This window comes from Pelodiscus sinensis, chromosome 2 (genome assembly GCF_052426305.1).
Source record: "Pelodiscus sinensis isolate ZL-2025 chromosome 2, ASM5242630v1, whole genome shotgun sequence".
NCBI lineage: Eukaryota > Metazoa > Chordata > Testudines > Trionychidae > Pelodiscus > Pelodiscus sinensis.
Genome location: NC_143053.1, coordinates 71,010,534 through 71,031,942, shown reverse-complemented (window position 1 = coordinate 71,031,942; position 21,409 = coordinate 71,010,534). Strand labels below are relative to the sequence as shown.

The 21,409-nt window shown below is 40.6% G+C and overlaps 1 long non-coding RNA gene across 2 annotated transcripts in view; it reads left to right on the top strand.

Annotated features, from left to right (window-relative positions):
* Positions 1-332: 332 nt before the first annotated feature.
* LOC112547036 (uncharacterized) overlaps positions 333-21,409 on the top strand; it is a 31,465-nt gene continuing 10,388 nt past the window's right edge. Inside the window, exons 1-5 of one of the 2 annotated variants that reach the window (XR_012901464.2) lie at positions 333-10,631; positions 13,053-13,131; positions 13,622-13,901; positions 16,487-18,487; positions 20,184-20,323. This is a non-coding gene — a long non-coding RNA (uncharacterized LOC112547036). The remainder of the gene's footprint in view (positions 10,632-13,052; positions 13,132-13,621; positions 13,902-16,486; positions 18,488-20,183; positions 20,324-21,409) is intronic. The other variant, XR_012901465.2, reaches the window with a different exon arrangement.

Here is a 21,409-nt window from a genome sequence, read left to right as displayed (position 1 = left end):
TCCAGCTGATGTTGAGGCCACTGGGTCTTGCTAAACACTGACAAATGCATAGCTAGAAGCCACTCTGGCAAGTAAGGCAAATGAGATTGTGGAGAGAGATATGTTTATACAGGGCACGGCTATGTACGGATGATAATTTTTGATTGATAGATTTTAAATTAATAGATTTTAAGACCAGAAGGAACTTTTAAGATCATGTAATATGACCTCCTTCACAACACAGGGCATTTAATTTCACCCAGTCATTCCTTTACTGAGTCCATAAGCTATAACACCATTTTGGGTAAGCAGGATGACCTTACTTTGGCTATGTCTAGACTGCAGGCTTCTTTCGAAAGATGCTCTTTCGAAAGCATCTTTCGAAAGAGCATCTTTTGAAAGATCGCGTCTAGACTGCAGGCGGATCTTTCGAAAGAAAAATACGCTTTTTCGAAAGAGAGCACCCAGCGAGTCTGGATGCACTCTTTCGAAGACGGCCTCTTTACATTGAAGAACGCCTTCCTTCGAAAGAGGAACTTTCGAAGGAAGGCGTTCTTCCTCGTGAAATGAGGTTTACCGCCATCGAAAGAAAAGCCGCGTTCTTTCGAAATAATTTCGAAAGAACGCGGCTTGAGTCTGGACGCAGGGGAAGTTTTTTCGGGAAAAGGCTACTTTTCCCGAAAAAACCCCTGAGTCTGGACACGGCCTTTGAGATTATTACCTTTTGGGGATGTTGGTTTTGATTTCTGCTATAATGTTTCAATATCCTTGTATTTGAATTAAGTTTTATAATTTCCTAATGAAATAAAAACTAGGGCCTTCCTAAGTCCACATTACTACAACCAAATACAAAAAATGCAAAGTAATGAGGAATATATATTTAATTTGCAAAGGAAAGGCAGTCTGACTTCAGCACTGACAATTCTGCCTTGCATTGTATGCTCCTCTTGAAGTCAGTAGGAGTTGCATATGACTTTAAATGAATGTTACATCAGCAAGCATTATTGCACTTTAAAGTACAGAGCAAATCAGAATCAAAACTATAATAAATACATTATTGTAAAAATAGAAAAACACACAACAATAAGCAAAAAGCACTTATAACTCAACTAGAAGATTTACCCGTCATTACTTGGGTCCTTAACTCAATATCTTTTGGAAAATAAAAGGAAAATGTATATGCTTTATTGAAGTGATTACATTTTTTTAAAAATATAGTGTTATTTTTATGAAGTTAATTTTAGTAAAAGTAAACAATATCACTAGCTATGTTTTAACAAAAAGGGCTATAGTCCATTTGGTTTCCAATAACATTGTCTTCTAGTTTTCAAACCTTAAGCATTGAATTAACTCTGCCAAGACAGAGCACTACTCCAAATTTCCCCATTTTATCTATTTTCTGTAAGGTTTATTGAGAAGCAATCCTACTGCAGGTTCATCCTATGTTGCTGGCACATCTTGGTTCAGTCTCTTTCAGATTTGCTTGGTTACATGAGTTTTGAGGACTGTACTTGATTTGATTATTCTATCTCTTTTCTGTTTGGTTTTATGAGAGAGAATCCCATTCCAGGCACATCCTGTTTTCCTGGCACAACCAAACCCTAACTTTGCTTTAAGTTATGATAAGAGGAAGCTGGATACTGAATGTGGTGTACTGTTTAGGAGGAGATCTTGATCAAACAGACAAACTCTCTAAAATATATAGTAGATAACTTTTGCACTAGGGAGCCATGTGGTGGGGAGCCGACTTCTAGGAGCAGACTTCTCTAAGCAAATGGACAGACTCCACCCAATGTTAATACAATGATAATATGAAGATGGACAGTGGGTAGTACAGCTTCAGTTTGAGAGTAAGCAGAAGGGTTGGGGAGTGAGCAGGTGAAAGACAGTATTTGTTGCCAGCAAGATGTTTTGGGCCTGAGAATCAGACAAATGACCACAAGGCACATTTGAATTTAACTTTATCCCACCCCCATTCCCCAAAAATAAAATCCACAACTCAAGAAAATGGGGGATGGTTGTATTCTGCTTCCTACATATGCATCTTGGGAAAAGTGCCAAATATTCAGGAAGTGGGAGAAGGGTACTTATTTCTAAAATACAGTGAAGAAAGCAGGAAGAAAAAAAGAGATAAGTGAATATGCAAAACCACAGTTTTGCGGCAGATCACTCTAGGTCTCATTGACCTTGGCAGTAATACAAAGGTCATATTTTATATGCATGAACTGTCCTTGAACAATTTCTCCAATGTCTTAGGCACAAACAATTTTTTTCTTCCTCATAAAGCACATTTACTACCATCTTCTCTCTTTTTTTCTTTTTTCAAAAGGATTTTTTTTGTATCCAGCAAAAAATCCTGGCTTTGATCCTGTTTCATTCTCTTAATCTGCATCATAAAGAATCTAAGGTCACTAACGTAGTAAAAGGATTTCATTCTGTCTTCTTTGCTGGAAAATCCAGTCACACTCCCAAAACAATTGACTGAGTCTGACACAATTCACAGGAATGATTTTGTTCTCTTGCTGAGATGGGAACATGACTAGCATTGAAACTTTTTTTGGCATGGGAAGATCTAGAATTAGGGAGAATTTCTCATCACCAAGCACAAAAGACAATGGGGAGGGGTTTCAAAGATTGCCCAGCTCCTTTTGGGGTCTTTGGAAAGCTCCTTTTGAGTAAACAGGCATTGCTTGGGTGATCTACAGTATTTTGAATAAGGTCCTAAGCTACGTCTTTACTGCTTCCTTCTTGCGCAAAAGTTTATGCAAATGAAGCGCGGATTAGCATTTTTTCAGGAAGAACGGCTCTTGCACAAGCGGGTTTTTTGGGCAAAAAGGAGCTATCTACACAGCTCCTTTTTGTGCAAAAGCCTCTTGCGCAAAAACAGCCCCTAATTAATTATGCAAATGAAGCACAGCAATATGCTAATCCACACTTCATTTGCATAGGCTTTTGCGCAAGAAGGAAGCCGTATAGACGTAGCCCTAATATAGACCAAGCTAAGCAGGGTTTGGCTAATGGATCCACTTCAGGCTTATTGGCCACCCGGACCATTACCCTCTCCAAACTTGCATGGACAGACTCCATGGCTCTTTTCTCAGGTGGATAAGGCATGCGAGCCCCTCCTGAGCAATGTTCTCTGACATGCTCCTGCCTGCAGCAGAATCACAGCTATTCAGAAGCACCCTGCTGAAGGTGGGTGAGTGAAAATCAAGGGTGTGCAGCAACAATAGTGCTAGTGGGTATGATAGCATCACTAAAATAAAAAAATGGAAGGATGGATTCGTGGGAAACAGTATGAGCAATTTAACCCGCCATTTCCCATGAATACATGTAATTCTTTTGCTCTCTCATATGGCTGAAGGTTCCTCTTGGTGACAAGGAAGTAATAAAGCATGCATGATGCAGGAGGCGTGACAGCCTTTGGAATATTTGTAGGAATATCCTGCCTATTCTTCCTGCGGTTGTATACAAACTACAACACTGTTTACGTTTTCATCTCTGCCTCAGATAGTTCCAAAATCCCATCTCCGCCTCAGATAGTTTGAGCCCAGTTCCTAGTGGACTGTCCACATCATAACAAATCTACCAAAACTGGTAATAATTTGTGGGGCTCTTTGGCAGATTCAATGACAAGACTATAGATGAAACAGGCACAGAGAGGGAGCCATTGTCTCACCCTTAAAATAATCCCTCATGGTTATAGTTGAGCTGTACTGTCAGAGCAGTGACATACAAAGTGCTGTTTGATGATGAATTCTGAAAAAAATTTGGAAAGCAGGGAAACAGGGGCTGTCCATTTATCCCTCCCCCCCAAACTTTGCATTTAGCATCTTGAAGATATAAAGATAGTTTAGCCTCTATTTCTGTTAACAATTTCTGGTAGGTAACAGAGTGGACCAGAAAACTCCTTCCCAAATTTCCCAGTATTTGTCATGTCTTCGTCTGCTGGGCTGTACGTTGTTTTCCATATTGATTGAGGGATAAAGAATCATTAGTGTGGGAAGGGAAATGACTGTAACTGTGCTGGGGATTATAGAAATGGTGTAACTGACTGGTCTCACCATCCCTAATGGGAAAAGAAAACTTGCAAGGCATGGTTCAGCACTGGAGTATCACAATTTCCCCTAAAATAAGACAGGAGATAACCTCTGCTGGTGGAGAGCTTGCCTGGAGAAGAGGAGTGGCAGATGCCCAACCAGGGTCTTCAAAGTGGTCAACACAGACCAGAGAGGGGCCATGGCCAAGACAAGAAGGAATGTAGTGATTGAACTCCATCCCCTCCATGTCCAACTAACACTCAATGAGAGATTTTGGAGGATGCTCGCCTTCAGTTGGGCAATTGAGTGCACAGGGCCTGATTCACCCCTCTAGTGCACCAGCTTTACTTTTGTGCAATGCCGCTCAGTGAGAAAACCCTGTATAGTTTTGTTATTAGCCAATACATTTTGGGAGATAAATTGCCCCTAAGCTGAGACACTAGTTGCTAGTTTTCTAGGCCAGCGTGAATTTTTATGGCTAACAGCTTCCTGACAAATGAGGTTCATAGTGCAAGACTGAGGATGCAGCCTTAGCTGAACCTGAACTGAAATCAGCCACTCTAATTCACATGCTATCATAGCCCTTAAAGACAATACTCACAATAAACGTAATGATGATGTCACTGTCGCAGCTGAACCAAGCCCTTAGTGGCATTGTTAATATCTCCAACTTCAGCCACTGTGAAGAGCTTCATTACTTGGTTTCCATGCTACTGGTAGGATATCCAGCTCTCCTTTACCAAGGGTGATTCTAACAGTTTATTTTAACTGCTTTGTTTGCATAGTACAGGAAGGCTAACTTGATGTGAAATCTGATGCCTGGAGCAGAAACATATTATAGCATGGTAACAAGTGGTTCTTTTTCCCCTCTTAGCCTATAATGGCAGTACAGAACCACTGGGGGGCACTCACATTAGCATATACCTGGAAAGCTGCAGAACAAACACCTTTCAGGTATGTTCATTTATTCCACAGTACTCCCATTGCAACTGAGTGTACTGTAAAATGGAAAAGAGAATTTGTGGAAGGCTAGGCAATCTGAAAACAAAGTAAACCCTTGACCGAAGCTTCTGCTTATAATTTGCTCATTTAGTTTGTCAAACTAAACATATATATTGCACAATTCAAGTGAAAAGATGAAGAGTGAAAGGAGTTGTATCTATGAAAGCTTATGCCCTAATAAATTCATTAGTCTATAAGGTGCCACCGGACTCTTTGTTGATTTTGCTGAAACAAACTAAATCATGGCTCCTTCTCTGAAACCTACAGGAATATATGTTTCTCAGTATCAGGCATTTTGGGTGTCAGTGTAATCTGAATGAGAGAAGAGTGTTTTTAAGGTCTAAATGCAGCATGACTTGTACATTTCTCTTTCCTACAACATTTGTGTGGCCACCTCTCTGAGCTCAAGGTTACGAAGGAAGTCACATTATAGCCAGAGATGCTAGTTGCCAAGGTTGAATGATTAATGTTTTGCCATCTGCCATACAGTTCTCAAGAGGGTTCAGATTGCCAGAGCTAATTCGAGGAACTGCTTTCTGGTAAATCCTTGAACATTTGAGACCAAAATCCAAACCTTGGATAAAGTCTCCACTTGTACTTGTTTCAGACAGGTTAGTTAAATGAAATTGGTACTGAAATGGATGAATAAGTACTTGGGGTGGAGGAAGGCTTTCTCATGTATGTACTATTTGTTATATTTAAGGGGTGCCTTTCCATGATCAATGTTTGCAGAGATCATGAATGTAAAACACAGAACATGTCTCAAATCTTGACTCTTCTCAGCAGCTTGGCACTGGTGTCGCTGAACTGTCATTAGAACAGGAGGGAAGTCTGAAAATTAGGCAGAGCTCATGTTAGATCACTAAGCAAGATTTCTTGTTTTGCTCTGAGTTATACTTTTATAAAGTCATCATTGGGATTATTCTCCTTCTCACAATGCTCCCCCTGCAAATAGAGGGCCTGTTGTTTTTCAGTGGTGTCCAACCAGTTCTGAAGCAGTAGCCTATATAGTGGCTACTGTAATAGCAAACTAGCCACACTTAACTGGTCAAATAGCCACATGTAGCTAGTGGCTAGTGTGTTGGACACCACGGTTTTAAATAGAGTCCAATAGCTAGTGTTTATCACTCCCTAAATTGTATGCTGGGAATGAATGGACATCTATGGTAAAATTTTCAAAAGCACCCAATTTTCACCTAACTCTCCTCTCTTTGTAGGAGGAAACTGGTGTGTAAAAAGTGAAAAAAAAATTATTTACTAGTTCCCATAACATAAGAACTAGGGGTCACCAAATGAAATTAATAAAACACAGGGTTCAAGAAGGAACTAGATAAATTCATACAGGTTAGGTCCATCAATGGCTATTAGGCTGGATGGGCAGGAATGGTGTCCCTAGTCTCTGTCAGAGGCTGGGAATGGGTAATGGGAGAGGGCTTGCTTGATGATTCCTTGTTATGTTCACTCCTTCTGGGGCATCTGGGATTGGCCACGGTCAGAGACAGGATACTGGGCTAAATGGACCTTTTGTCTGACCCAGTATGGCCGTTCTTATTATGTAGCAGTTTTGAAAATCCCACCTCTGGAGTCCATTAGCAGCTTGTGGTTGGGGAAATTTGATGACAATTAAAATATGGTGAAGATTGAATGACCTGTCATTACTGATGTGGTGTGGCTTATCAGGTGAAATGTCAGAATGTTGGAAGATGGCCACTTATTGCTGCGCATACACTGTATTTTTTGAGAATAGCGAACTCTGGGCCAGATCCCCAGCTCGTATAAATGATCATAGGTCCACCTACTTCAATAGACTTATGCCATCTGGCACCAACAAATCTGGTTTCTAGTATTATCAGTTGGGCTCCTCTCACCAGTAATACACTCACCTGGGGTTAGCCAATGAGAAGCCCTATGGGCAATAGTATCTTTACAATAGGATACTTAAAAATATTACAGCCCAGTTTTCTAATCAAGATGCTTGCAGATCCCAGGTACCTCAGGTGGAGCTGAAGTACATCAGACCTTTGAAAATCAGGGCATTTAAATATGGATTTAGATGTTTAAACATGTCTATACCTGTGTTTGAAATGGATGGTCTTCACCCCTCTCAAAATCCTTCAAAAATCTTCCTGCTTGTTTAACTTTTCCTGTTTTAAAATAAATTATTATTATTATTTATGATATACCTGACTCCTCCAGAGATCACTTTGTCAGTGTCTGTGATTACTGGAGTCAGCCAGCAACACGATAGAACTTGCTTGTTTACATAGCTCTGAGGGTTATGACAACACATCAGAATGTACAGGTGCCATGTTAGGATGCAGCTTGCAATTCAGATCAGTTGACTCAACTCTTCAATAAAGAATTTCCTAGTTTTAAAACAATTTAATCTTGTTGTTCTCCTCAAAACAATCTGCTTAATGCAACTTTTTTTGATCTCATTAACTTTAAATTTATTTTAACTAAAGCTGAGAATTAACAATTGCAAAACAATTGCACTAACTGAAAAGAAAATTAAACCCATAAAATGTGTGGTAAATGCAATTTCCTCATAATTGCTGCTAATGTGATGCCAAGCTAATTACAAAACAGTTTTAATATGCTTTTTACTCTATTTGGTGTCATTTCAGTTTTGCAGTATGAAATTCAGACATGAATGAATCAGGAAAACATGCTTCAGATTAAGATTAGATTTAGGTCTGTACTTCAGTTTTGACGTTAAGACCATGCCAAAGCTAAGTAAAGGGGCTGAAATCTTACAAACTATTCTCATTAGCCTTCAGCACCATATGGAAATCCCATGAGTTGTACTAATCTTGCAATTTTCATGTACGGAAATCTGGTCAGATCTGCTCTTCTTGCAAAAAGGCTGCCAGTCTGAGCTGCAAGTGAACCATATAACTTGAAAATAGACTGGTTTTAGACCCACCCCAGAACCAATGCCACTTGACACCACCCTGGAACCTGGCTATACCATTTACATTGGCTATAACTTAAAAAACATTTTTGTAATTTGTTCTGGCTTTGCTGATATCTCCTTACCACATAGTGAGGATTAGCCATAGCCATCGTTTTGTACAAAACCGAGTAATTCTCCAGAGCCCTTTCATCTGTTAAAAATTGCTACTGTGCATTACTTCCCTACCTATAGCTGGATGAAATATGCAGTTTTTGCACATGCCCGTTCATTTGTCAGGCAGAACACTGAAGTGTGATGCAACTTTTATTCCAGAAACAGGAAACAAGTGCATTAGTTCAGAATATGTCACATCTACCTCTGTCTGTCTCTCGCAACTATGAAGTGTACCACACGCATATCCATATCTTTATGGGGACATCTTCTGGAATCATCTACATATCTTCCTTTGATCCCTTAATCTTCAAATGCCCTTAATTGAATTGCATTTTTCTGTCAGAGAACAGCTGCATATGACTCCCTTTATAGTCTGTCACTCGACATGTCAAAGAGAATTGCTTAAGAAGATGTTCTCTTTCCCTTGATGGGGGAACTTGTTGCCACTGAGCAGGTTCCTGGACACAGCCACTAACTCCCCCTGAGCATCTTACACCCACTGCCTGGCTTTCTGCATAACACTGGGATTTCTATATCCTGGCACTCCCCCGTTATCACCCTTAGCTCTCACTGTATGACAGGAGGCCCAGATGCTGCCTCAGGGTATGGAGATGTGCTAGATAACCTCTTGAGTCTCTTGAGCTCTACAAAATCCATAGGGGCAACCTAACTTGCATTCCACCTGGCCTCACAGCTACAAGTCTGGATTCTGAAGACCTTTGCCAGGGGAGTGATATTGTGATACCACCTGCCAAACCCATAATTGATACTCAAGATGCTGATTTCAGACAGGTGAGTTACTCCAGGTGCACACTCCAAGAGCCGAGAACTGCTCAGGCTGGGACACAAGATGGCAGAAATAGTTTGGCTGAAGACAGTTCTTGCCTGTGAGGAAAGATCAAGAGGCATAAGCAGACAATAGTAGCAGGTAGTAGGTTAAAGAGGAATCTGAAACCTCCGCAACAAGCGTTTCTCTACCCACTCACCCCATGGTGCCAAAACTCTTCAGTCCCCTCATGCGAGGGCAGGCATCAGAATTTTCAATTTAAAATAGCTAGTCATCTTAGTTCCAATCGGTATCTGACAATGAAAGAGAGAGCTCCAGACAACTGTGACAGAAGCAGCTGTTTTACCAAAGGAATCTCTCTTCAAGTAAGTGCTGCAATCACAGTTTGTTAGTGTGTGTGTGTTCAAGAGAGACAGGTGTGTGTGTGTAGGCAGGAAATAAAAACTCATTGCCCTAAGGGACTTTTGTTTCAGATAAGTATATTGATAAAGCCCTGGCTGTGTAACTTCTCCCTCCCCCTTCTGAAAGAGGTTTGTCTGGTTACAGAATGCTAAATATTCAGTAACTTTCTGATAATAGTAATGAGTCAGGTAATTTTTGTGTCATTTGAACTTTTTTTTTTAAAGCTCTCTGTGTTTTCCCGACTGTTACTCATATCAGCCAGGGCCGGGACTGGAAAAATGCATGCAGGTCAGTGCCTGCTTTTGCCTCTTCAAGGTACTGCGGAGCTTCAACAGTAATGCATAATACAAATCTAGCTGTGTTTTTTTCTAATGGTGGGTGGCAAGATCCTGGACTCTTTTTCTGGGTACATCCAGTTTCCAGGCAAATGAATTATTTTCTTTCAAACTGGATATGTGATTTACTCCATTGCCTCTCACTTGCAAAGGGAGTTCTTTAAATAGTTCAAGTCGCTAGCAAGTCAGAGACTATCCCATTGTAGCATAATGGTAGGTTCGGTTAAATAAACCTGCATCTGTCAATTAGTCTAATGCTGAAGTAGTTTTTTAGGGTATTCATTGGCTGACTTTTTCTGCCTGGCCGCTGCATAAGGTTTGTTATCTGCAGTTTCAGCAGAACTAGAAGAATTGTTCCCTGCACAAGCTTCCACAAAATCCTTGTGGCCCTACCTTATTAGCACCTGACTGAATGATGATATATATACAAAGTCTGTGACAACTCTGTTGAGAACATGTGAGCCATGACTGCATTTGAATGATGCCAGACGGAAGTTGCACGGCAATTTTCATGCTGCATTTATATTCATATAGTGTGTGTGTGTGTGTGTGTGTGTGTGTGTGTGTGCGCGCTAGAATCATTTAACTGAGAACTGAAATTCAGCCACTTCTAGGTAGGTAGGTTGCAGTTGTTAAAAGTACATGACAACAGTAGAACACAGTTTATGATAGGAAGTACACCATTATTTTGGCTGACTGGTATTAAACCTTGTTGGCTATCAAGATGGCCTTTCTTCCTTTAGCTTTCCCACCTACAGGATATTCTCTCTTAACCCCACAGAAGAAACTGTCTAGAGAAATGGCCTTCTCTCAGAGCATAGGACCTACTGCACATTTTTTCTCCTCAACAGGTATCGCGAAGATGACATCTGTGTGCTGTGGCATTGCAAAGAGGAGAAGAGGAGGAAATGGAGATGATATGGATCCATGTTTATAAAACAGCTTGGGTGAATCCTGTTGTAAACCCATTCATGTCAATGGAGGTCTTTCAGTTAATCAGCAGAACTACTTTTGAGGTAAGGGACTCCAGGAAGGAGTTTGGACCTATGTGATTAATTCAAGTCAGTAGCCACTGCAGATTAAAAAAAGAAATTCAGTGGATTTTGGCAAATTTTTCCAACAGAGTTTTCATAGACCTATTTACCATCAATGCCCCACCAGTCTTGTATGACAAATCTATGGGGTTGGAGAGAAAGGAGTTCCTTTTCCAAGAGGGATTGTGTGAGGACCACATCCCCTGTGCCTGAGTGAGTGCAGATGACTGCTAACAATTTGCTTTCCCCCAAGTCAAAGTATCTGATAAGGAAGAGGGAAGGATGAAGATTGCTCTCAACGGTGGAGCTGTCCAGCCACTGAGGGGCTGCGTGTTGCACTCCTTTAAGGTGTTTCTTAATTGCTCTTCCTCCTCTTTCCTTGTCTGACTGGAGGGCTCAAGGTGGCATTGAAGCCAAGACTTCAAGACCTTTGAAAGTCAGGCCAGTCACTCAGGGACTCAAATATGGATTTAACACCCTAACTTTAGGCACCCATCTTTGAAAGTCTTGGTAGATGACTCTGAAATAGAATTCTCCCTGATGCGCCCCCTGCAGTGATGTGATTCTACCCCACCAGCTGTGCAATGTGGTGGCTATATGCCACAATCTAGCCTCAAGGCATGGTGGGAGAGCTTAAAGAACCAGTCACAAACACCTGAAATACCAGAACTAGAACACATATCAGGGCTCGGAAACCAGGAAAATAAGCACAATAGGGTGTTTTCAGCAGGAACCAAGATGCTGGTGGGTGGTTGACATGTTTTGTTCATTCATTGCACAGAGTCAGACAGTTGTGTGAGTCACTCCAAATATTGTTTTTTTTTGGTTTACACCAGAGCATCTTGCAAACACATTTTCTAAAATTCTGCCTTAGAATCCATGTCCTCAAAAATCTCCTGATTCAGAGATTCCAAAAAAACCCACTTCATTTTTTTTCTTTGCACTCCCCCAAGCCCTGCAAACCACAATCTTTGCTGGCAGACAATGAAGACAGAACTTCAGGTTTTTTTTATTTATTTTTTTTTTATTTTAAAGAATGGCTGTTGAGGAGGCTTAGAACATGTTTCAACATTTTCTGCAGGTTTTGTCCTTTTCTTGAGGCAATAAGAGCGCTGCCTGAGTTTTGCACCTGCCATGGGCAAGTGCCTCTGTCTTTTAGTGAAATAACTTTATGCATTTTTAGTGCAAGCCCCAGCCTGCTTCATATCCTGCTTTACCCGAATGATTATATCTTCTTTACTTTGTTAACTTTTCAATAGATTATGAAAACAAAAGCTGTCACTCTGATATTTGCCATTTGATATCCTATAATGCTTTTAGCAGAAAAAGAAAGGAAAGCCCCCCTACCCCTGAACGCCACTTAGCAGGATCCTGCATGTTTTTGTTCACAATACTGATTTGTAAAACCCTTTTCCTATTATGATTGTTCAAGCTGCAAGCTGTGTATGCTAGTTTTCACCTTGCATAGATGATAGGGGAATCTTGCTACAGAAATTAAAATCCACTAGTCAGTGAACTATTAATTTAATCTAATCGCTAGACACTGGTGAGAGGTGGTCAGCTTGACAAATGCTACCAGGAGATCCTCTATACCAGTGTGCATGCATAGACCAGGATCATTATGTCATAGTGATGAGTGAATGTTGTAGAATTTGAAGGGTCACCAACGTATAGTTTGTATTTGAAGGAATCATAAAACATGTTTCTGTAGCTAAACAGAAGCTTGTAGTACATAGAACAAGAATCCTCAAAAGAAAAAAAAATCCGTGTTTCAGTCAGATATTTGTGCTTTCTTTACCTTTATTTCTAAGTTTTTATTTTGGAAAGCTCTACAACAGTAGCTGTCAACCTTTCCAGACTACAGTACCCTTTTCAGGGTCTGATTTGTCTTGCGTACTTGACACGTCTCACTTATAAACTAGTTACCAAGCCAGACATAAAAATATTAAAGTATCACAGCAAATTACTATTGACAAATTGCTTACTTTCTCATTTTCAGCATGTAATTAGAAAATCAGTTAATTTGAATATAAATATTGTACTTCAGTGTACAGTGTATACAGCAGCATAAGCAAACCATTTATATATGTGAAATTGTAGTTTGTATGGACTTCACTAGTGATTTTTAGGTAGCCTGTTGTAGAATTAGGGAAATATCTAAATTAGTTGATGACACCCCTACAAGACCTGTGTGTGTCCCCAGGGGTATGTGTACCCCTGCTTGAAAGCCACTGTTCTACAATATGATTCATTGGATTGGGCTATGTATCCCTTTAATCCTTTAACTGTCCAAAACATGCTTTTGTGTTATGGTGAGGTGCAGCTCTGAAAATGGAGGAAAGGTGTCTTGAGTGTGTAGGCTACATTCTTCCCATTTGTTAAAATATCCTCCACTTTTACAAGTCCCTTAGATGAAGAAAAAGCTGCCTGAGCAACACCAAGACCATATAATAGGGGCAGTGAAGAGCTAAACAGGCCAGAGGTAGGTAAAAATAAACAAAAGTATTTGTCTTTTGGGGGAGAATTTTTTTTGACGGATTCAAGTAGGGGAGCAAGGATACACAGAAAACTGAAAATTACTGAGGACCGAACTATATAAGGATCAAATGAAGCTAATGAAGGGATCAAAGGAAGGGATGTGAAGGGAAACAAGAAAGGTGTCTACAGGCATGTTAGCAATAAGAGGGTGACCAGGGAGGGTTTGGGGCCTTTACTTGATGAGGGAGGTAACCCAGTGACAGATGATGTAGGAAAAGCTGAAGTACTTAATGCTTTTTTCGCCTCTGTCTTCACAGAGAAGGTCAGCTCCCAGACTACTGCACTAGGCAACACAGTATGGGAAGGACGTAGGCAGCTCTTGGTGGGAAAAGAACAGGTTAAGAACTATTTAGAAAAGCTAGAAATACACAAATCCATGGGGATGGATTTAATGCATCCAAGCATACTGAGGGAGTTGGTAAATGTCAGTGCAGAGCCTTTGACCATTATCTTTGAAAACTTGTGGAGATCGGGAGAGGTCCCGGATGATTGGAAAAAGGCAAATGTAGTGCCCATCTTTGAAAAAGGAAGACGGACACTCCAAGAAACTACAGACTGGTCAGCTTTACCTCAGTCCCCGGAAAAATCATGGAGAGGATCCCCAAGGAATCCATTTTGAAGCACTTAGAAGAGGGGAAAGTGATCAGGACTAGTCAACATGGATCCACCAAAGGAAAGTTATGCCTGACCAATCTGATCAGCTTCTATGATGAGGTAACTGGTTCTGTGGACATGGGGACATCAGTGGATGTGATATACCTTGACTTTAGCAAAGCTTTTGATATGGTCTCTCACAATATTAAATGGACTGTAAGGTGGATAGAAAGCTGGCTGGATAGAAAGCTGGCTAGATTGTCAAGCCCAATGGGTAGTGATCAACAGCTCAATGTCTGGTTGGCAGCCATTTTCAAGTGTGGTGCCCCAAGGATTGGTTCTAGGGCCGCTTTTGTTCAACATCTTTATTAATAATCTGGATGAGGGGATGGATTGCACCTTCAGAAAGTTTGTGGATGACACTAAACTAGGGGGAGAGGTAGATATGTTGGTGGCAGGGATAGGGCCTAGACGAATTGGAAGATTGGGCCAAAAAGAAATCTGATGAGGTTCAATAAGGACAAGTGCAGAGTCCTCCACTGGGGACAAAAGAACCCCAAGCATTGTTACAGGCTGGGAACTGACTGGCTAAGTAGCAGTTCCTCAGAAAGGGACCTGAGGATTACAGTGGATGAGAAGCTGGATCTGAGTCAACAATGTGCCCTGGTAGCCAAGAAGGCTAATGGCATATTAGGGTGCATTAGCAGGAGCATTTCCAGCAGATTTAGAGAAGTTATTATTCCCCTTTATTCAGCATGGGTGAGGCCACATCTGGAGTATGTCCAGTTTTGGGTCCCCCACTATAGAAAGGATGTGAATGCATTGGAAAGGGTCCAGCGGAGGGCAACCAAAATGATTAGGGGGCTGAAGCACCAGACCTACAAGGAGAGGCTGAGGGATTTGGGCTTATTTAGTCTGCAGAAGAGAAGAGTGAGAGGGGATTTGATAGCAGCCTTCAACTTCCTGAAAGGAGGCTTCAAAGAGAATGGAGAGAGGCTGTTCTCAGTAGTGATGGATGGCAGAACAAGGAGTAATGGTCTTAAATTGCAATGGGGAAGGTCTATGCTGGATATTAGAAAAAAACTATGTCACTAGGAGGGCGGTGAAGCTCTAGAATGGGTTCCTTAGGGAGGTAGTGGAATCTCCATCTCTAGAGGTTTTTAAGTCCTGGCTTGACAAAACAGTGGCTGGGATGATGTAGTTGGGGTTGGTCCTGCTTTGGGCGGGAGGCTGGACTCGATGACCTCCTGAGATCTTTTATAGCCCTAGGATTCTATGATAATGTTGCCCTGGGATATAATGGAGAGATTTCAAGCATCTGCTCCTGAGTGGAAATTGCAGAATGATTCTGACTGTGTTTCTGATTGCTCTTGTCTCAGGACTCACTCAACAGCTTGGAAAATGTTTGTTTTCTTTTCTGCTTTAATTATTCTCCAGGCCAAAATGTTCATACTTGGATGTCAAAAGTCAGGTAACTGAAGGCTAAGATTTGAAACATGATTAATGATTTTGGGTGCCGTGATTTTTGAGAGTCCTACCCTAGACAATTTCAGTAGACCTGATTTTCAAGTACCTACCCTTTGAATAGTAGGTCTTTCTAAGGTCTCTCAAGTGGGGTATCTAAAAATGGAAGGAGCTTGTCTTCACTTACCTGGAGATCGACATTGCAGAGATGGAACTCCCAGGGCTCAATTTAGCATGTCTAGAAAGAACCCACTAAATCAACTGCCAATGGCACTCCCGTTTACCCTGGTACTCAATCGAGTCATAAGGAGTAAAGGAAATCGATAGGAGAGTTTTTCCTGCTGACCACCTGCAGTGGGGATGCTGCAGGAATCTGACCTTATGTACATCGACTCTAGCTACACTATTCTCATAGCTGGAGTTGCATATTTTAGGTTGATTTTCTCCCCTGATCTCATTTAGCCTTATATAGCTCTCCAAATAGTGTGCTTTTCAGAGGTGTTATTAGCACCCAACAACTTCCGCTGAAGCTGTTAAGTGCTCAGCACTTTTGAAAATCAGGTCATATATAAATCTGAGATTAGATGTCCAACTTTTGGCATCCATTTTTAAAAAAAAGCTTTTATTTAAGCTATTTATCTGTTTTTCAGGGAAGTAAGAAATTATTTTTTAAGCTTCGCTGTTAGTACGTGTTGTAAGCTGATGGTAAAACTTCTCTTTTGACCTCCCAAACAGTGGCCCTACCTATAGTACAAAACACTCCTAGTTCTATCATCTTGGCATTAATTATCCTAATCTCTTTTCTAATGTTCAAACTGTTAATTTAACCATGTTGTCTAAACTTGCATTGGAAGTGGGGTTGGATTTGTTTCTCTGCATGTGCAGACAGAAAAGCTGAAGGTAACTTATCTGAATGAGTGTAAGATAACAGCACTTATGGGTCTGCAAAAGAAGGCTGTTTTTTATTTAAAATTGGCTTTAAAATAGGTGCAACTCCAGGAAACTGTCCCATTATGCATACTTTCTGAAATAAATCTGGGGGCAAATTTTCAGCTCAGCATGACAGACACACAAGTTGCATTTGTTTTTAATGGGAATTGTGAACTTAAATTTAGCAAATTACACTTCACAATTATAATACCCTTTATTGACAAATTAGCAGTGTGTAATTTGCTTTGGTCATCATTTTGTAGGCATCAAATAGTCCTTCTAATCTTCTGACTGGCTGAATCATTTTTCAGAACAATTCCAACTATGCAGGCTGTTTTCATAAGAAATGAGTTGCTGACTTACATCCAGTTCCAAGTAGATATATCAGAAGAAACACCATCGGAAATCTTGTTGGCTGTCTCAGCAGAGACTAAGAACTGAATGGGCTGGTAGAATGACTGAACCCCTCATGTGCTAAAGGTAGTTATTTCATCTCAATACTGATGCCCCTTGCATGTGGTATATTGCAGTTCTATAACTAAATGGAGGATATTAATTGGCAGTACTGTAATCCAAAAACTTGCAAAAGCACTAATTTAAAAGATGGTAGGGTTTTTAGGGTTGGAACTTTGGGATCACACTAGATACTAAGTGAAATTCTTTGCCTCGTGTTATATAGGAGTCCAGATTGAATGATCATAGTGCTCTCTTATGACCTTAAAACCTGTGACATAAGAAGATGAAAATCTGGTTCCTTCTTTACTTATCTGCCTGTAAAGCACCATGCACATTTGTACTACCATATAAGTAATAACAAGTATGGATTATACATAAAATATATATTCCTATGGAACTGTATGTGGAATACATCTCACCCTGTCTTCTGTTAGCTCCACCAGTACTTGAAGAAAATATTGTCTATCAGGTTGGGAAGGATAAGCAGTGATTTGTCTTCTTTTTCTCCCCATTGTGACCAAGTGGACTGGGTTTGCTGTAATGGTATGAGCTTTGTGGTCTTTGTTTCAAACAGAAGATTTTGTGCACTCTTGTGTTGGCTGCCGTACCATCTGCCTCAAAAAATAAGTGAATACAAATTAAAGAAAGAATGCAGCTCCAACGCCTACACCCAGAAAGCTTTCAAAACAGCACGCTGCTACACCTGTGGGGATAGAACAAGTGTATCAGTGTCCCCGGCTCTGCCTCGGCTTGCCTGCCTTTGTTAGCTGGAATGTGCCGATGAGACAATCAGGTGCAGTAGGCGCGTGGCAGCCTGCTTAAAGAGTGATTCTTTGTAGACAGGGAGGTGGCTGTGAGTCATGCATCCACATAATCTGATGATAACAATTTTAAATGTGGTGATTTATGTATAATGGAAAGTATTGTGCTATTTGGTGTGATTTGTCTGCCATCAGACTACCCACTTGTTAAAAGGTCCTGTCTTCTATACAAATTATGAATTATTCTTGCATCAGATACATAAAGTATATTTTGGAGCGTGTGTGTGTGTGTGTGTGTGTGTGTGTGTGTCTATGTGCGTGAGTGAGAGATTATTATTTACACTGTGGTCACGGATCACAGCCCCATTGTGCTAGGCACTGTACAAATATGGAGCTAAAGACAATCTCCGGCTCAAAGAGCTTATACTCCAAATGAGGACATTATCTACAAGTGCTAAGCCTGTGCAAAGTTGACTGCTGCCTTGTATTAACAGGAACATCAAGCAGAATTTATCTCTAACTCCTGGCTGGCATATCATTAAGAACAATCAAAACACACAGCCAGGCATTCTTCACCATGATAAATATACCCATCAGTCTACAACTTCAAGGGCTGCCTGCTGCTGCAGATATCGCCAGCAGAACATACCTCCAAATGAACAAGGGACACCTTGCCATTCCATCAGTTTCAATAGAATGTCAATGGAACAGGAGAGAACATGGATGTGAAGGGAAGGGTCAGCAGTAAAAGCATTACAATGAGGGTGTGTTTAATTGTCTTAGCTGGGAGCCAACAAGAAGAAAGAAACCAAGTTTTATAATTGCTACAAGTTGTGCTCATTATCAGAAGTATATTTTCTCGGAAATACAGATGCACTCTGTTGTAGTGAGACTCACTTGGGGAATGTCTTGTAGCTTCAGCTTTTCACTTCAGGGCTTACTTTAGCGGATGTTGATAATATGAGAGGGCTCACAGCAAAGAGCTGTAGCTGGCAACAGAAAACAAAAGAAACAAACATGAACACTGAAGAAAAGCTGCAACAAAGGTTGATGCTACAATGGGGCACCTCGCTGACAGAATAAATCATGATCAAGGTGAGTAAATTACTATAGGCATCGTTGGGTTTGTGAGGTTTTCCTAAATCACTGAACCGCCACATATCTTTGCCTTGCATGCGTGACCAATAGGACTGGCAAATGGATTAACAGATCTTACTTTGTTACATTTCTTTACACAGAATATCCAAACAAATGAATAGTTATTTGGCACACAAATTTGGTACCAGAACTAGCCCTTGCTTTGCCAAAGTTATTCATTATGTATGACAGTCATAGAAAACTTTAAAGGAATTTTTTTTTAACATGAAAGGATAAATGAATCATCAGGCCAGTTCATGTTCAGATGCATTTTTATACTGGATGAAGCTGTCTCAGATGGACGATCCCCATCAGCATCCTACCTCAGTTTAATCACTTTGGTTAAAGAAATGCCTACATAATGAGGCATTAGAGAGCACGCTGAATTAGCTGGATATGTGATATAAATATCTTGGCTAGAACTGTGATCAGATTTGTTATTCTAATGGTCACTTCCAGTATATGTTTCATAGCCCACTGGCAAAAGCGTTACATTCCTAGAAGTCTTCATGATAAAGTTAATCTACAATTTCCCATACAGCTGGTATGTAAAAAGGGCAGCTATTGATGCTGATGGAAAAGACTTCCAGGTTCCACCTGCCTCGCTCGTGCCCATCTCTTTAAGTACCACCTTCCCCGACATGCTGAATAAACATTACTACATTACTGTCAAGCTTCAATATTAGGTGAATGGGTATGCAAGCCCACACTAGCAGCTAGCACATTTATGGGAAGTGTCAACAATTCTCAGCAAACATTGTTCATGGGTATCTTTCTGGAAGTTTGCTTAGGAGCACACATACTGTGTGATGTAATGTGTTCTTATTTTACAAGCTGCAAGGGGAAGACCAATCAACTGTGCTGCAGTACAATGGAAAAACATTATATAGATGGGAGACCTCCGACAGCAGAGAACAAGGCTGTTAAGTTTGATGCCAAAAAATAATAAATATACTTGTTAGGAAATCTCCCTAGATAATAGAGATTTAACTCTGACCTAAATGATACCATATTAGAAAGCTAACAGAAAATTGCCATGTACATTAATCTCCAAATCTTCAACCCGTAATAAAACACAGTAAATTTTGACATTGACAATGCCATATTGCTGTAGATTTTTTTCCTATTGTTTTTTAGCTAGGCAGTGGTTCTCAGTCAGTGGTACATGTATCCCTAGAGGTACACAGAGGTCTTCCAGAAAGTACATTAGCTGGTCTAGATAGTTGCCTGGTTTTACAACAGGCTAAATAAAAAAGCACTAGTCAAATCAGTACACACTGAAATTTCATGCAGACAATGACTTTTGTACACTGAGCGGTATATTATACACTATTGTGAGTACAATATTTATACTCCAATTGATTTATTTTATAATTACATGGTAAAAATTAGAAAGTAAGCAATTTTGCAGTAACAGTGTGCTGTGACACTTATGTGGTTTTTTCTGCTTTTGTAAGTAAGCAGTTTTAAAGTGATGTATAACTTGGGAGTATGCAAGACAAATCAGAATCCTGAAAGGGATACAGTTGTTTGGATAGATTGAGAGCCTCTGAGCTCATGGACAGGGGTGCTGGAGTCTTATTTCTTACCACTGGAATATATGTTATGAATTACTCATTGTTGTTTAACATTTCTATTGTGCTTGATTATAAAGGCCCCATTGTGCAAGGTGCTGTTGAAACATATATGAAGTCTCAGTCCCTGCCGAAAGAGCTTATACAGATTGAACCTGCTAGTCCGGCACCCTCAGGATCTGACTGGTTCTGAACCAGAGAATTTTTTGGACCATGGGAGGTCAGTATTGTCTAGCAGCATTACCAACAGTGCCACTGCTTACTGGGATGGTACCGGACATTTAGAGGAAAATTAGAGCTAAATAACAGCACAGAACACTGAGGGCTAGGACTGGTGGTTATAAACAAACTTTATGGGACTGTGGGAAACTTGGCCACACCCACGAAAAGTGGACATCTGGCTAACTAAAAACATTCCAGATGACGGATGCTTCCAGACCAGGAAGTTCTGGACTAGAGAGGTTCAACCCGTAGTCTGAATGAAAAGCGATAACAGGTGAATGAGATGGCTGAGAGCAAAGGGGAGACAGGGCAACAATGACAGGATGTGCACAATTCTTTGTCAGACAGGAGCAGTTCTGACAATTCACCCCCTCCTAGCCTAGCTCAGGTTATAATTGATTGCGTTAGGGGTGAAGTAAATTTTGGGATGGAACATTATGGATAAGGTTTTGTGGATTTAGAATGGAAACATTTTCTACTTGTAAGGGATGGTAGGGCAGAAAATGTAAAAATGCCTGTCAGAAAAGCAGAGAATCAACTGATGGAGGGCGGCGTCACTATGAGAGTGACAGTGCAGGGCATCACATTGCAATGAGTATTGGATAGACAGATGTATACGATGAACCTTTTGAAAGGCCAGGTATGTACACATACAACTTTTTTTAGCACAGAATTACATCAGCAAAAAGAAGGAACTGTTTTAAATTCTTAGCAGTAAATGGAGAATGTAACAAAGGGTATGTCTACACTTGCACCCCAGTTCAGAGTAGGGACACAAATGTAGGTGACCGAAATAGTAAATGAAGCGGGGATTTAAATATCCTTTGTTTCATTAGCATAATCTTGCCCGCGCGCTGTTTCAGAACTCAGCTGTTTCGAACCAGGAAGTGTGCTCCTTGGTTCGAACTAACTTTACCCCTTGGTTCAAACTAACATTACAAAAAGTGAGGAGTAACATTAGTTCGAACCAAGGGGTTTGATTCGAACTACCGTGGCCCGGAGCACACTTCCTGGTTCGAAACAGCTGAGTTCCGAAACAGTGCGCGGGCAAGATTATGCTAATGAAGTGCGGGATATGTAAATC